We start from the raw sequence: 15,624 nt of genomic DNA, 5'->3' as shown, positions 1-15,624 counted from the left end.
CCTTGATGAGTATAAATATATATTTGCAACTAGATGGTCTTTGGCACTAGATGATCTTTAAGGTCCCTTCCAACCCAAACCATTCGATAGCCTGACACAAGGTCAATGCATTTTGTGCCCTTGCATCCTCCAGCTAGTAAAATGTGGTACCCAAGGCAGCAGCTGTGCTGAGCGTTCTGAGCTCATCTTTGTGATGGATCCAAGTTCCCCAGAGCCTTGCGGTAGAGTTGCCTAGACTTTTTTCTTACAGTGTGGTACCCAGATCCTAATAAAAAAAAACAAACCTCAATCCTCATCCCAACCATATACGCAGACAGGTTTTATGAGAAGTGACTAGCATTAACATTGTATCTAACAGCATATAGAGGCCAGACAGAGCAAAGTTTGCACAACTGCATTCATCTTTACCTACTTTGTCTTTGCAGACAGGCTATGGTTTCTGCTTTTGTTCCATTTAGCTCAGCAAATTCCTTAGTGGCAGCACCCTGATCCCTTTGACACCCTGAAAATTCACTCCCTCTGTCTGAGGCCTGCCTGGCCCATTGCTGCCTCCTGCAGTCTCTCAGACCTTTTGTCTGCATAAAATGCAGACTCCCAGCTTTGTATTTTGACTCTCGCCTACCACACTTAAGGCTGGACCTCTGTTTCCCTTTGGAAGCATTGTTTCCCTCCCCAAGGAAGGAGCGTCACCTCTGCCAAGGGGTCCCATCTGGCCCTTGGTTCCAAACCAAGGACAGAACTGACACTGTCTATCTCCAGAAATCATCCGTCCAAAATTCTTTTCAGATTTACCAATAGGTGCAGATTATTTCAGTTTACATTTCCCCTCCTCAATCCTCACAAGAGACCAGTTCCTCTGGTAAATATATACATAAAAACATATCTAAAACATTTTTAATATCAATGTGATGGGTTGACCCTGGCTGGACGCCAGGTGCCCACCAAAGCCGTTCTATCACTCCCCCATCCTCAGCTGGACAGGGGAGAGAAAATATAACAAAAAAGCTTGCGGGTCGAGATAAGGACAGGAGAGATCATTCACTAATTACCGTCACGGGCAAAACAGACTCAGCTTAGGGAAAATTAGCTCAATTTATTACAAATCAGCCAGAGTAAGGTAAATGAGAAATAAAATGAAATCTCAGAACACCTTCCCTCCACCCCTCCCTTCTTCCCAGGCACAACTTCATTCCCGGATTTCTCCACCAAGCCCCCCCAGCGGCACAAGGGGGACAGGGATGGGGTTTACGGTCATCACACGTTATTTTCTGCCGCTTCACCTCCTCAGGGGGAGGACTCATCACACTCTTCCCTTGCTCCAGCATGGGGTCCCACCCACAGGAGACAGTCCTCCACAAACTTTCTCCAACGTGGGCCATTCCCACAGGCTGCAGTTCTTCACAAACTGCTCCAGCATGGGACCTTTCCACAGGGTGCAGTCCTTCAGGAGCACACTGCTCCAGCGTGGGTCCCCCACGGGGTCACAAGTCCTGCCAGAAAACCTGCTCCGTGGGCTCCTCTCTCCACAGATCCGCAGGTCCTGCCAGGAGCCTGCTCCAGCGCAGGGTTCCCACGGGGTCACAGCTTCCTTCAGGAACCCACCTGCTCTGGCGTGGGGTCCTCCACGGGCTGCAGGTGGATATCTGCCCCACCGTGGACCTCCCTGGACTGCAGGGGGACAGCCTGCCTCACCAGGGTCTTCACCACGGGCTGCAGGGGAATCTTCGCTCCGGCGCCTGGAGCATCTCCTCCCCCTCCTCCTTCACTGACCTTGGTGTCCGCAGGGTTGTTTCTCTTACATGTTCTCACTCCTCTCTCTGGCGGCTGTTTTTCTCCCCGTCCCAACTTTTTTTTTCTTCTTAAAAATGTTATCACAGAGGCGTTACCACTATCACTGATTGGCTCAGCCTTGGCCGGCGGCGGGGCCATCTTAGAGCCGGCTGGTATGGGCTCGCTCTCTCTCGAACACAGGGGAAGCTTCCAGCAGCTTCTTACAGGAGCCACCCCTGTAACCCCCCCCACTACCAAAACCTTGCCACATAAAACCAATACATAGATATATAATAAGTATGTATATAAATATATATATAAATCTAAGTGAGAGTTACATAGAACTAAGGGAAAAAGACAAGAGTTACTGTTAAAAAGAAAGCCATAATGTATTTTTAAATTACTTTAAAATTTACCTTATCTTTATGCAAAAGCTTAAAAGATTCTGAATGATGGTTGCTGAAGTTAACCATGGTTGTAGTGGTTTATCAGTATCTGTCCCCCACTAGGCCCATTATATCTCCTCTTGGCGCAACATCATTCAGTGGTAATAAAGCAAAGCAGGAGGCCAAGAGTTCAAAGAATCACTGCAAGTCTCCATGGCTTAGGGGATTTTGATTTTCATAGGCCTAAAACAGTTCCTGCAGAATTTATAAACACAAGCATGACCAGCAAACATAATATTTGCATACACAACACACTTCCAAAAGGGGCACTTTACTCAGCAAGTATTTCAGATGTCTTATCTACAATGAATAAAATAATTTTTTTCTGACCGTTTTCATTAGCTGAAGACTCAGTTTTAATTTTTGGCAAGTCTTCTTAATAGTACTTCTTCCCCTAGTGAAAGACGGATTAATACTAAAGGATTCAAAAGAAATGATGATGAAAAGTAAAGAAGAAATGAGAATAAGCAAAAGCAGGAGACACTGGGCTTAATTATTTTTTCCAAACTTCTATTGCTATCCTACAGCTAGTCTGACAGCTTAGTGGATTGTTGCTATACCAGAAAGGACAGAAGGAAAGTTTGTATTATAGCCCCCACTCTTTTAATCCAGATACTGATTTATTGCAACTCAGCTTCACAGCAATAATGCTCTGTGCTGTTATATAAGCCTTACTGTTAGAACAAAATCTGCAATTACATTAGCCAGGCTAAGGATGGCCAGGCCAAAGGCCTTTAATTCTTGTGCTTTCATTTACACACTGAGTACCAGCTGAACTCAAGAAATCTCCTTCCAGACCACTGTAGTAGTATTCCACAAATGACCAAAATTTATTAACACACATATGAAAAGGAGGCTCACTTCAAGTATAATTTCATATAAATCAACAGCAAACAAGATAAAAGAGATCTGTTTCATTGATCCAATCCCCCTTTTCACTATATACAATGAAGCTACGTTTAATTTTAAAGTTCACAGGCTACTGCTATTTAAGGTTTTTATTTCACTCAGCTTTGAATATTGTGTAATTGCATTTCATGATCGATTGTGGCTTGCTTTTTTTCTTGCTATGTGTAGTCTCCTTATTGCCTTTTTGGATCTGAAGCAAGGTTTCCTAATAAACAAAAATACCAACTTTAGAAGTTTGAGACCATGATTTATAATGATGTACATAGCTTGCATGCAGTACAGGATAAACTCATTTGACACAGAGTAATGTATTTTTCATTTCTAAAGTGCACTATGATAATTGATTAAATCTCTGTTTAGTAAGTACAAATACACTCCTACATTATAAATTCAAATGGAAAAAACCTAGAACAGAAGGTTAGTCAGAAAAAAAAAAAAAAAAACAAACCAAAAAAATCATTCAGATTTCCTTCAACCCGAAAAAGCCAATCTTCACTCTGAGGAGAAAAAAAGGATGATAGAGTTGTACAAAAAAGGGTACAGATGTTAAAGAAACTCTCCTTGTTTGTCTCTGTTCCTACTAATTGTCAGAAGTACAACCGTAGAGTTTAGGATGTTCTGACATTGCAACTTAGTATTCCTTAATTCACAACAATGGCAAAAATAATACCATTCACCTCTTCAGACAGAAGAGCCACAGAAAACTCCCCCTGCTCACTATGTCAGCTTTTCTGACACATTATTCTTTAAAATACACATAGAACATGATTACTCAAGTGAAACATATAAATGATTCACCTTCATCCACTTCTCCCTGCATTTAGAGAAAATCTTCCTAAGCATTCAGTAGATGAATTTGTAGACTTATTTTTTTTATATATTAAAATAAGAAAAGCAAAAAGTGTGATCATTCCCAATTAGCTATTAAGAATCACATTCCAGACAGCATTTACTGAACTCCAAAAACAAGTTGGAAATTTCCATTTTGTCTCCCCATTACTGGAAAAAAAAAAACAAAAAACCAAAACACCAAAAAACCCTACACCTACAAAATAAAGACAGCCATAATGGGTCAGACAAAAAAAAAAAAAAAAAAAAAAAAATCTGTCTAGCCCATTATCCTGCTCCCAACATGGCCATTAGGAGATGCATAAGGAAAGATTATAAGGGGCACAGCAAGAGCTGAGCAACCCCTCCTTCCCATCTTCTGGCAATTAGTGGTTTAGGAACTTCCTAAGCCAGAAGTTGTGTCTGAGCAGGATGTTTTTACAATTCATGAAACGAAAGCAGCCATTAATCCCTTTTTGAACTCAGTTAAACTTTTGGCCTTTACAACATCTGGTGGCAGTGTCTCACATTGATTATTTTTTGTAGAAAAAGTGTTTCTTATTGTTTGTTTTAAACTTGCTGCCTGGAGATGTGAACACAAACTCTTTAGTTCTTGTACACTAGGAGATACTGAAATGATAGTTCCGCGTTCACCCTCTTCGTGCAATTCAGTATTTTATTTGCTCTACCTTATCTTTTCTCAGTTATCTCATTTCCAAGGTAGAGAAACTCAGTCTACCTAGTCTGTCACCATGTAGAAGTGATTTCACTCCTCTGATCATCTACTTACTCTCCCCACTTTTTCAAAAAGCTTTTTCCAGTTTTCTTATGTCCTAAGATGTGATGCAAGAACAGCATGCAATAACCAAGATTCAGGTGAATTACGGATTTATACATTTGAATTACATTTTCTACACTGTCCCTATTTTCCAAAAATTCCCCAAATTAAATTTCTCTTCTACTTAAGTGTTTTCCAGAGAGCTGTTTCATTTTTACCATCCGGAAAAATCTACTACTTTTGATTTCAGAATCTTTTCCATGAGTGATAATATATAATTTAGAGTTCACTATTCTATATGTATTATGAAAGAGATTGTTCTTCAGTTCCCTTCCCCTCCTCAAACACACTACTTTACGTTCATTAACATATAATTTCTTCTGGCATTTTACATTTCAGTGACTCAGTATTGTGAGACTTTGTGTTTGCACATTATTTTAAATGAACCTGAAAAGTTCTGCATCAGCAGGAAGTGTCCTGCTATTATAACTATTTTTCAGGTTGTTAAATACATTAAGCAAGATTGGTTTGAGCATAAGGGACCCTACTGGTGTGATTTTCCCCAGTTCTGTTTAACTGAGCAACAGTAGCTGGCTAACTGGCAGACATCCTGATGTACAGACATGGTAGTTCCCCACCAGTTAGAATTCCTGAATTTAGTATATCATGGCATATTGACAAAAAAGCAATTTATCTAGACTCTACACTATAAAAGCAGCATTTCATGTAAAAATAGTAGTAAAAATAATTCAGTGCAAAATAAAAATTCAAGAGAAAGTCTCCAGCATTTCTTCAAAGTCATTCTATTTTAATTGAGGTTGTAAAATATTTGATGAAGTTTTCAAGAGCACTCAAATGAACTTGAGTAACTAGCAATTTGAATACTCTGAATTCTAGTGTGCTTGCCAAAAAACAGAGTCTTTTAAAAATTGTGTTATTTTGACAAAATCATTTGGTGTCAATGGCTGAGACCAACTTAGAACAGCATGTTAAAAGTACATTGCTTTGAAAGATGCTCAGACTTTGTTTCATACAGATGTTTCTGCACCATATAACACATTGCAGGTAAATTACATCCTGAAGAAAGACTCCCATAAAAAAAAAACCCTCCCATTTAAAATTTCTTAAAAAAGGCATATCATATTCAGAGTTCTGTTACCAGCATTTCTTTTCTTTTTTGCTATTTTCTATCATCTAGTAAGTAGCTTGTTAACTAATGAATCACAAGATCTTTAGGATAGACAAGATGGATTGACATCTAAAGGATTGCTCTGTCTTATATTGGTGCTACATGAATACAAAAGTGAGGAATGAATAACTAGATCATTTGTTTAAAACTTCCAGCTTGGAGCTCTCCACTACTGTTTTACTGGCAGCACATACACTTCTTTTTTAAATTGCAAATGTTACAATGAAAAAGAGTTATACCTCCATTTTAGCACTGAGTTTCACTAAGTGCAAAAGTTTCATGTTTTATAACATTGTGTTGAAGTCTGAGCTGATCAATTCACGTGAATAATTCTAGTGGTCATATTTATAAAGCACAAAGACTTCTGCTCAGTCTTAGCCTTTTTATCCATTTTCACCTATTATGACAGATTTATTACCAATCCTAATGATAGCATTCAGTACAGCTTCCAGATAAGCCCACAGTGAAAGTCAATGCCAAGTCTTACAACTACGCTCAGATTTATTATTCTAATTAGTGGTAGGTAATTAATTGGCAACAAACAACTTCTTGAATGGATTTAGCCCCCTCTTTGAACATAAATAATCTCTAATTTTTTTCTAATTCGTCTTTTCAAAATTACTCATAGGTACCAAATATACCCAGGGCCAGTTTCTACATCAATAAAATGGACAGCAGAACTCAACTCTCAGTGGAAGGATTTAGTGAAGAACCATCAAGACAGCTCTTATTTATCATCAAGTTTCTTTACATGAATTGCATAAAAGAGCCTTGTAGATCCATGATATTGTATTCACACTGATTTTAGCAAAATTTTATAGAGCTATCTAGAGAGCTAGCTTAGAAGATACAGAATAGCTTTAAGGTAGCTGAGAATCAGATTCCTGATTTTTAAGTGAACACGCTTGCTTTGTAGATCATTCCTTCTGTAATAGAGGTCTATGAATATTTGGTATCTGCAATTGATGTGGCAAGCTAAAAGATTAGCCAGATGATCTGCACTGTGCTCTCTTTTCCATGTGATTTTATGTTCTTCTTTTCCAGTAGGACATCAGCAATCCAACTTGACTAGGACAAAAGATGAGTTTAGTATGAATTATTTAAACCTTTAGAAAACACTGATAAAAGCAAGCTAGTTCCTAGTTTTTAAAAAAGTTAACAGGCTATATTAAAATAGTATTTTAATTTGCCTCAATGATTACTCAATCATTACAGTTATTAAAGTCTAACAATTTCTCCAAATTAAGTCAGTAATTGATAATGCAAACTACAGCCCTGAAACATTTCTCAAACCAAAACAACTTAAGGAAATGTGCGCTGTAGTCAGCCAGATATACCAAAGTGTATTGTGGAAGGCAGAATTCTGTTAGCCAGCATTGATCACCCTTCTACATTTTAACATTTCCATTTAATTTAGGAGTAGGCTTAAACCACAAAGAAATGCAGCACAAGTAATAGAGGTATTACCACTAGTTTCAGGAACCTGCACACCTGTGGGCAGAATAAGTAAATATTGGTTACAAAACCAGAATTACTCAAAGATCACAAGTGGAATACAAGTGTATTACAATAGTGCTAAGTTAACTGTTTTGTTGACCTCAAATATTGCTACTTTTCTGGTCTCTTCACCTGACCTGAAACAAACAATGGTCCCTCCTTGCCATTTACTGAAACTCCAGTACCACCAAATTCAGTCTGGCATCTGCACTCTGGGATGCTGGAGTTACTCAAACCACCAGCCTCCTCAATCAGTGCTACCATAGAGAAAATACATTAAAACCACAAACGGTTTATGCCTTGTTAAGCATTCATCCAACTTCTGCAGGGAGATAAATGAAGACCGGCCTGTGAAACTTAGAACTGAACGTTTGTGGTCAGGCTACCGCATTTTGTGAAATCTTATGCATTCACCACTATAGAAATGTCCATAAGGAAAGTAAAAACACTATAAACAGTGGTAATATATAAGGTATGATGTGTAAATTGACTGTAGCTTCATCGCACCTATTTAAAAGGCCACATAAATCATTTAGTGTTAAGTGCTGCACCAACATTCTTCTCAGATTTTTATGTTTTTCTGAGAAATCTTCACTGTAAGTTGTCCCTCTAAAAATGTCTGGAAATATTATACCATCCCAGAATTACTGGCACACTATAGAACATAAGGAAGACACAATATAAAACCACAGACCAATTCAGCTTGCTGATTAGCTTATGTAAAATCTGGGATAAACTTATTGCATATTCATTTTCTTTGCATGGTTAGAGTTTAAGTAGGGCCAGGTCCTTTCCAGCCTCTGTCAACTGAAAGGATAGTCAGAAGGCAAAAGGACTACTTCAAATGGGTTTTGTGGATTTTTACTTTGTGCCTGGTACATTAAATTGCTAAAACAGTAGCTGTCTCGACAAGCACATAAGCCACTGAGTTCACAGAAAGTAAAGACAAGTAAAAAAGAATATAATTTCCTGACGGAAAGGAGGAAAATGCTAATAAACCCTGCTATCAGCAAGTTAATGACAGTATAAGGCTGCTAATTGGCCGGTTTACAGGCAAAGCTGAACAAACAGTATGCTAACATTGTCAGAATGATCACCAACTAAAATATGTGTTGAATTTATATTTGTATAGTATTATTAATTCATACTTGCAATGAATACTATTGCATTTGTAGTGTCATTATAAACTAGTAACTAAAATTTCCAAAACCAATTAGCTTGGTGAACCTTGTGATATTGGCATATTCAGGCTTAGTAAATGGACTGTTATGGACTCAGATCAGACTTGGTGGACTTTGATCTGACTTGAAGAATCCACTAGACTTAGCAGCAGGCAATTTTAGGCACTCTACAGTTCATACAATATGGTAGATAAGGAAAAAAATGCTCTGCCACTGGCCCTGCTGCTTGATAGTCCATTCATGTTGAAGTGGGAGTGGGGGACTGTGAGTTAGTGACATATTTATATTTTTTAGCCTCCATTTGACCACTGGTAAAACTAGAAATGAAGGTGAACTTATCAAATTCTGCAAGTGGAACTCTATGATGGAGCACTTCTTTTTTTTTTTTTTTTACTATTGGCCTTTTTCATTCTGTCTCTGTGTAAGAAAGTCTGTTACTCATTGAAGGTCAGAGAGAACCCAGTTGCAACAGGACACTGATCATTACCTAAAATATGCTTATCTCTGCAAGTTCATTTCAGCAGCAGTATGCACTCCATCAGCTACACTGGCCTATGTGTTCTCTGGGCTGAGATGTCTCACTTAGCCAAACCATATGGCAGTTTTGTGCTCTGCACAAAAAAAGAAAATTCGGGTAAGACCATCCAGTGAATTCCCTCTTGGATCAGGTCCTGTTCATTTTAATTATATTTACAGAATATCAGTGTGAGATAGACAGAAGAGTTGCATATGAATTAAAAAAAAAACCAAACAAAAAAACACATCACAACAAAAATAATCCGCTGACTGACCAAGCTTTATGAAGGAAATTGGTTCTTTTGTTCAGCATGTTACTTGATTATTTGTTCTGCAGTGAGTAAGCAGATTCCCTTCGTTCCTCAGGCAAATTGCTCTTTGATGAGCTGGACGAAGTAGCCATTCCCTCCATCTGAGGTTAGGTCCTGAAATAAGAAACTATTCTCCAATGCATAGGCAAAAGCAGTGCTGAAGAGGCAAGATCCCACCACTCTTGTTCTCTTTGCAATTGACACCCTGGGTCTTGCAAAAACATGAAACAGTTATAGTTCTTCTGAAAAATGAGATACTAGAGCTGAGGGGTCTTAGCTTTTTGCACAATGACAGAATCCTTGACTTTAGACTGTATTTAGCCTAACATAAGCGGAACAGGACAGCCTGATGGAAAGTCACAAGGCAGATCTACTCAGAATATTTTTACAGCTTCTTTCAGGACTTTAAATCTGACTTGGTGACTGAAGTTTGTTGATAATCTTGAAGGGATGTTGTCATCAGCATATATTTACATTGCTAATTACCAAGTACACAAAAAGTTCGCACTCCCATAAATAACTGGGCATGTTTTCTGCATTATGTGACAGAAAAGTCAACAACGCTATCAACAGGAGAGAATGTGCTCAAGATATTGACCAGAGGGTTCATCCCAGTTCACTGCTTCCTGATGCTTAGGCTACACTTGTAATTGCAGAGGACAGTATTCCTCATAGCCTTGTAAGAACAATATGCTGTAAGAAAGTAGTCCTCATAAACACCTAGCAGGGAGGGACAAATAGAAATGAAAGAGAGAAGGAAAAACACTGGAAATAATTTGGGGCCATCCACCATGGAAATGTTCAGACATAATCACAAGCCAGGTCTAATTTGGAGACTAACATGAGAGTCCATGAAAATAGTGCCAGTGCCTCATTGAACCTTTTTTTTCTTCCTCCAAATCTGCCTTAATTTGTAGTATAATAACAAACAGTACAGCTCTCTGTGCCTTTTTCAAAGGCCTTATGACATGCATTATGAGCAGCACCATTAGCCTTTCACCTTTTACTATTTACTCATTTAAGGTCCTAACCCTACTGATTAAGTAAAGCCTGGATTACTTAATGAAGGAAGCAACAACCATTTTACAGGGAGTTATGCGATCAGTATCACTCAGGATACCACAGAAATTTGGGGACCCTCAGTCACATCTATTGCACAGCAGCTCTAGCTAAAACTGTCCAAAAAAGAGGTAAGAAAAGGATAGCATGGTGTTGGCTTTTCTAAGATTCACATTAGGACATTAACCCTTCAACAGACAAGTTAAAAAGATGAAAACCAGCAACACAGTGTCACAAATACTGGAATGAGTTGGTAAAAAAAACCTTAAGTAGTCGCATTCAAATAAGAAAGCAGTTTCTAATACAAAAAATTCTATATTTATGCACATACTTATATACTTCTGTAGAAGTCAGAAGACTGAAAATGATATCTTACATCAGCACATCCACTCTTCTTATACCAGAAGCAACCAGATCAGATAATTTCTTCATAAACAGCTTAAAAATCAACTCTAAAAATTATTTCTTGTGGGCTCAAAAGTGTTCTATTAAGTGGCTATTCTAGAATCACACTGCTCTGATGGTTAGAAATTTCTTATTTCTAATCTAAATTTCTTAAGAGCCAGTTCATTCCCATTTGGTTTCATCTTTCCTTTTAAATAAGAACTTATCTTCCAATGCATTTCTAGAAAGCAAACACATGCCCTCAGCTTTGTTTTGCAAGACTTAACAAGCAAAATTCTTTAGGTTCCTTTTATGAAATTATGTCGCTTTCCACTCCCCCTGCCCTAAACAGACTGCTAGATCTGTAGCCACTGCAAAATTCATTTTTTACTGAATGACATTTGCTGTCAAGCATGATAGCAAAATGAAGTCTCACAGTAGCTTGCACAGTGACATTAGTACACCCTTATCTCCACCAGAAATACCTCACTTCATACAGTCTGGGACTGGTCTTGCTACCTTCATCACATCATCTTACTGACAAATGCAGTCACAGTCCTCTCATTATCAAGTAGTCTACATAGGTCCTTCTCCTAATTTTCTTCCCCCATTGAATGGACTACAAATTGTTGCAGACTTTCTTGTTCTCAGCCTCCAAATGTATAACATTGAGATTTCAATTACTCATCTCTTTTCTTCAATACTTGAAGTCTACTTCTAATTCTCTGCTTTCAGAAATAACCCTTGCCATTACCCTTTCCCATTTTACCCTTTGACTAATAACTACTGTTTTCTCTATTTACTAGTAAATTACCACAAGTATAATCTCCATTGAATTTCCTTTGTTAAAAGGGAAAATACAGAAAACAAAGTTACCTTATCAGAGAATGATAGCAGATTATTCAGTAGAATGCATCTTTGGCAGGTTCATGTTTTGGCATCCCATTTCCTGCTCAATCCCAAACCTTTAGTTACTCTTTCCTAGAATTTCTTTCCTGCATTTCTCCTCTCTTCCTTTTCCTTCCCAGTTACCTCTTATTCTACCCTCTCTCGCTCCTTAGATCTAAGCATTATGTTTTGCTACTTTCCAATTGGAGTTGCTACAAAATTTTGCTAGCAACTTCAGCAGTCTAGAGTCATTTTCTTGCCTTTTGTAGATTGAGTTGTGTTTTGCTTCTCCCTCAGTTGACAGAGTCAAAACTAGATGATTAATGTTCCTGCCTGCTGAAAATTAAGTCTTTGTTCAGTCAGGGTATTATGACTGCATTTAATATATACTCCTTACTAATTGCATAAAGTAAGCATTTCTTACCTTCTTTTTTAATCTGCACGGTTATTGAATTTAGATAGTATTCATATATATTAAATTGTTTCCCTGAATGAAGTCTCATTGGAAAAAGTATAACTGACAGTACATACTAGACTAGAGTCCTAGGTAGTCAAATCACCACTTAAAAGGCTATGATAATAAACACAGACCTGCTGTGTTAGTCGGTCCACCTGGACCCTTCTTTATACTCCAAATTAGGGTACAATATCACCAATTACTCTGTGTATGTGTGTGTATGTGCACACATATGCATATGACATTCCCCTTCTCTGCACACTACAGCCCTCCCAAACAACAGATTTTGTCTAAGGCTCTGATCTAATTGGAAGAGACCCTGTTTCACTCCTGCCTTTTGAATGTAATTCAAAATTCCAATTTCTCTTTCCTTTCCCTCCTGCTGATACTACTATTTTATTCTTTCTGCTTCTGTATCCACTGCTCATTTGCAAGAGAGAGACCCCTGAGCCAAGCAGAAGCAGGAGATATTTGCACTCCATTTGCTGTACACAGCCAAGCTTGTATTTTCTGAATTACTTAAAGCTTGTGCAGCCCTCCAGCCACAATATATTTACTCAGAACATCAGAGTGATCTAGTCGATAGACTCCTTGAGTAGAAATTCAAAAAGTTGGGCTCCACTCTTTGCTTTCCTACTAATATTCTGACAAGGTTTGTCACCTTCTGCCATCCTTCTCTCCTGCTAGACTCTGTCTCTCTCCTCTGCTTAGCCTATGAAGTGACAATTTCTTGCTTTTGCACTGAGCATGAACAGTGTTCTTATCTTGATTGGAGCTTCCAGATGCTACTGTAACACACATAGCAGAGAAAGGCAAAAATTAAGTTTTTCAAAGGAATGCTGAGAGGAATTCTGAAGTCCAAATAGCAAAAGGAGAAAGGAAATGAGCAGTTATTTTTACTATCATAAAGTTGCTTTTGAATGAGGGACAACAGCTCAAGCGTGAAGAATGCCTGAGCTAGAACAGTCTCATTAAAATACAAAATCCAAAGCAATTAGATTCCAAGAGCTGAGAAAGACAAGAGTTCAGGAGGGTTCTTCAAAATGCTGAATGAGGTGAGGAAACAACCACAGTCTGGTTTCCTGGTGAAAGTAAAGATGAGTGGGTTAGGAGTCCCACAGATTGCTCATTCCTTGGAAATAATTCATTAGCAAGGAGTTTTCACCTTACTGCTGTTCACAGCAACTCTGGTAATCTGCGATGTAAAAGAGGAGCAAGGGAGAGAGCAAATCTTGCTGACAAGAGCCCCATTGCACAGGTGTCAATCTTCCTCTTCAGCAGGGAGCAGGTGAAAAGAGTTACATACCATGCAGCATAGAACCAGGTGGCTTTTAGAGGGACCAAGAATATTACAATGATGACAAGAGGAGAAGATGGAAAAAAGATCTCTCTTTTTCCCCCTTCTTAGTGAGTAGGATGAAACAGCATATCTATTTATTCCTCTTCATTTAGCGAGAGCAGGGTTTGGGTCACTGTCAGTGAATCTCTGGCACAAATGAGTTATCCATGATTCATAAGGGTATGCAGGCTTCACATTCTGCAGTGCATTAAAAACAGAACAATGATGTTTTCCAGAAAAAAAGCATCATTCTGGTATCATTGCACAAAAATAAGTCAATTATCCCTTCTTAATTATTTATTTAACATTAATAAACTCTTAACTGGCCATGAAAGGCACCTGGGAAAGAGGAGTGAAAAAGTGTAGTGAACACCATTGATCTGTAATAATACATCCCAGGTTCAATGAATTAGCCTCTGGCACCAAATATAAATAAATGGGTATTTTATATGAGTACAGTATTTTGCATTAAAAACAATTAAAGGATAAGTGGAACTAGGTTTTTGTCCTGCTATAATGCTTTATAATACCTCACAGCAGAGCAAGCAAATTGGATGTGAAAAATGTATCAGAAATGGAAGCAAGGAAATGTTCCATAATATTAAGTCTGTTATCATCACTAGCCTAGCTAAAGAAGTTTGCTTCATATAAATTACTGTGGGATGACAGAACTTCCTCACAAATGGGAAAGACATGTCTGATACACAAAAAGCGGCTTATTCATTGAATTTTCTCTTTTACTTTTCCTTTGTCAGTCTCTATTATGAGAGTAAAGTCTTCAGAGGAAGGAAAAAAGCCCTCTGTGTATTTGTCAAGTGTCTGATTAACAATCCTTTCCAGCTGCCATCATGTAACCAGAAAATAAGATAACTGACTTCACTGTATAGAGAAGCAAATACAAGTAGATCCAGTTTTCTATGTGATTTCTATGTTCTACTGTTTTCCAGAGTGCAAGAATAAATCAATTTAGCTTTATTAAAGGATTTTCATCAGTTCATAAAATTTTCAAAACACACGCTCAATAGTTTCTCAAAGTCTATTAGTTCTCAAGCAGAATGTACTTTTCTGTAGCTGCCACTGATACAAAAATTCAGGCAGGAATCTCAGCGCTAACTTGGCACACTGACTGCAAGCAAAAGGCTGTGCAATTCAGGTTCCACATCTCACCTGACACCTGTTTCTGGAAGGACTCAAACAATGCCCTGAAACTCAGATCCTCAATCTGAAACATTTGAAACAAGATCAAAACTGTGCATTTGGGGCCATCTCTAACTCGAAGGGAAATGGAGTTTCTCTCTCCAGTGTCCTCCTCACCAAAAGTTTCACTTAACTAAATTCATTATTAGACTGGAAATTATCCATAAAAAGCAAAGCAGCTGGACCTTCCTCCTGAAATCAGGAGACAAGAACCAATTATGCAATTCCCATTTTGGGAAAGATACAGCATTTCTCTTCAATATATTCCAGAAATTAATAATTTAAATAGATGTGCTCTTCAAAAGGCACTGACAGGTACCTCTGTTCTGTTACCAATAAAACAGGCATAAAATAACCACACATCCCCCAAACCAAACAAGAATGTGCCCACTTTCCTGCTTTTCACTACTGCTATGCACAAAAGCCAAAGACAACTCATTTCTAGTGGACAGCAGAAAAGAAATGCCAATGAACCTATTTAAGACTCATCAAAAACAGGCATTAGAAATAGTGTGACGAAGGTGCAAGCAAAACAATAATAGCTCACCACAATTTCCCACATTTAAATTACATTCACTTCTCTATGTAGAAGGGGGGGGAGGGGAGACAAAATCAAAAAAAATCAATGCTAAATGCTGCAAACTTACTCTTATAACTGAACTGGTGAACACAACATGAAATATCTTCTGTCTGTATTCTGCCAGATGTATACTGACAACAGAAGTTGTGTGCTTATGTCTTTCCTTTTCTCTTCTCTTCCCACCTTTTCCCACCACCTCAACTCTCTATACATGTGACCTGAACTCAGAAGTTTTGAAGACTTGAGATACTCCAGACTGCACTACTCAGGTCAAAATATGACAGTGAAGCTTTGA

General features: G+C 38.2%; 1 protein-coding gene across 1 annotated transcript in view; it reads right to left on the bottom strand.

Annotated features, from left to right (window-relative positions):
• Positions 1-15,624, bottom strand: part of INSC (inscuteable homolog (Drosophila)) — a 142,483-nt gene that overhangs the window by 69,087 nt on the left and 57,772 nt on the right. The gene's annotated exons all lie outside the window — the stretch shown is intronic.

This window comes from Haliaeetus leucocephalus, unplaced genomic scaffold (genome assembly GCF_000737465.1).
Source record: "Haliaeetus leucocephalus isolate CR32 unplaced genomic scaffold, Haliaeetus_leucocephalus-4.0 Scaffold173, whole genome shotgun sequence".
NCBI lineage: Eukaryota > Metazoa > Chordata > Aves > Accipitriformes > Accipitridae > Haliaeetus > Haliaeetus leucocephalus.
Note: the sequence above shows the minus strand (reverse complement) of the source record. Positions and strands in the feature narration are given on the sequence as shown.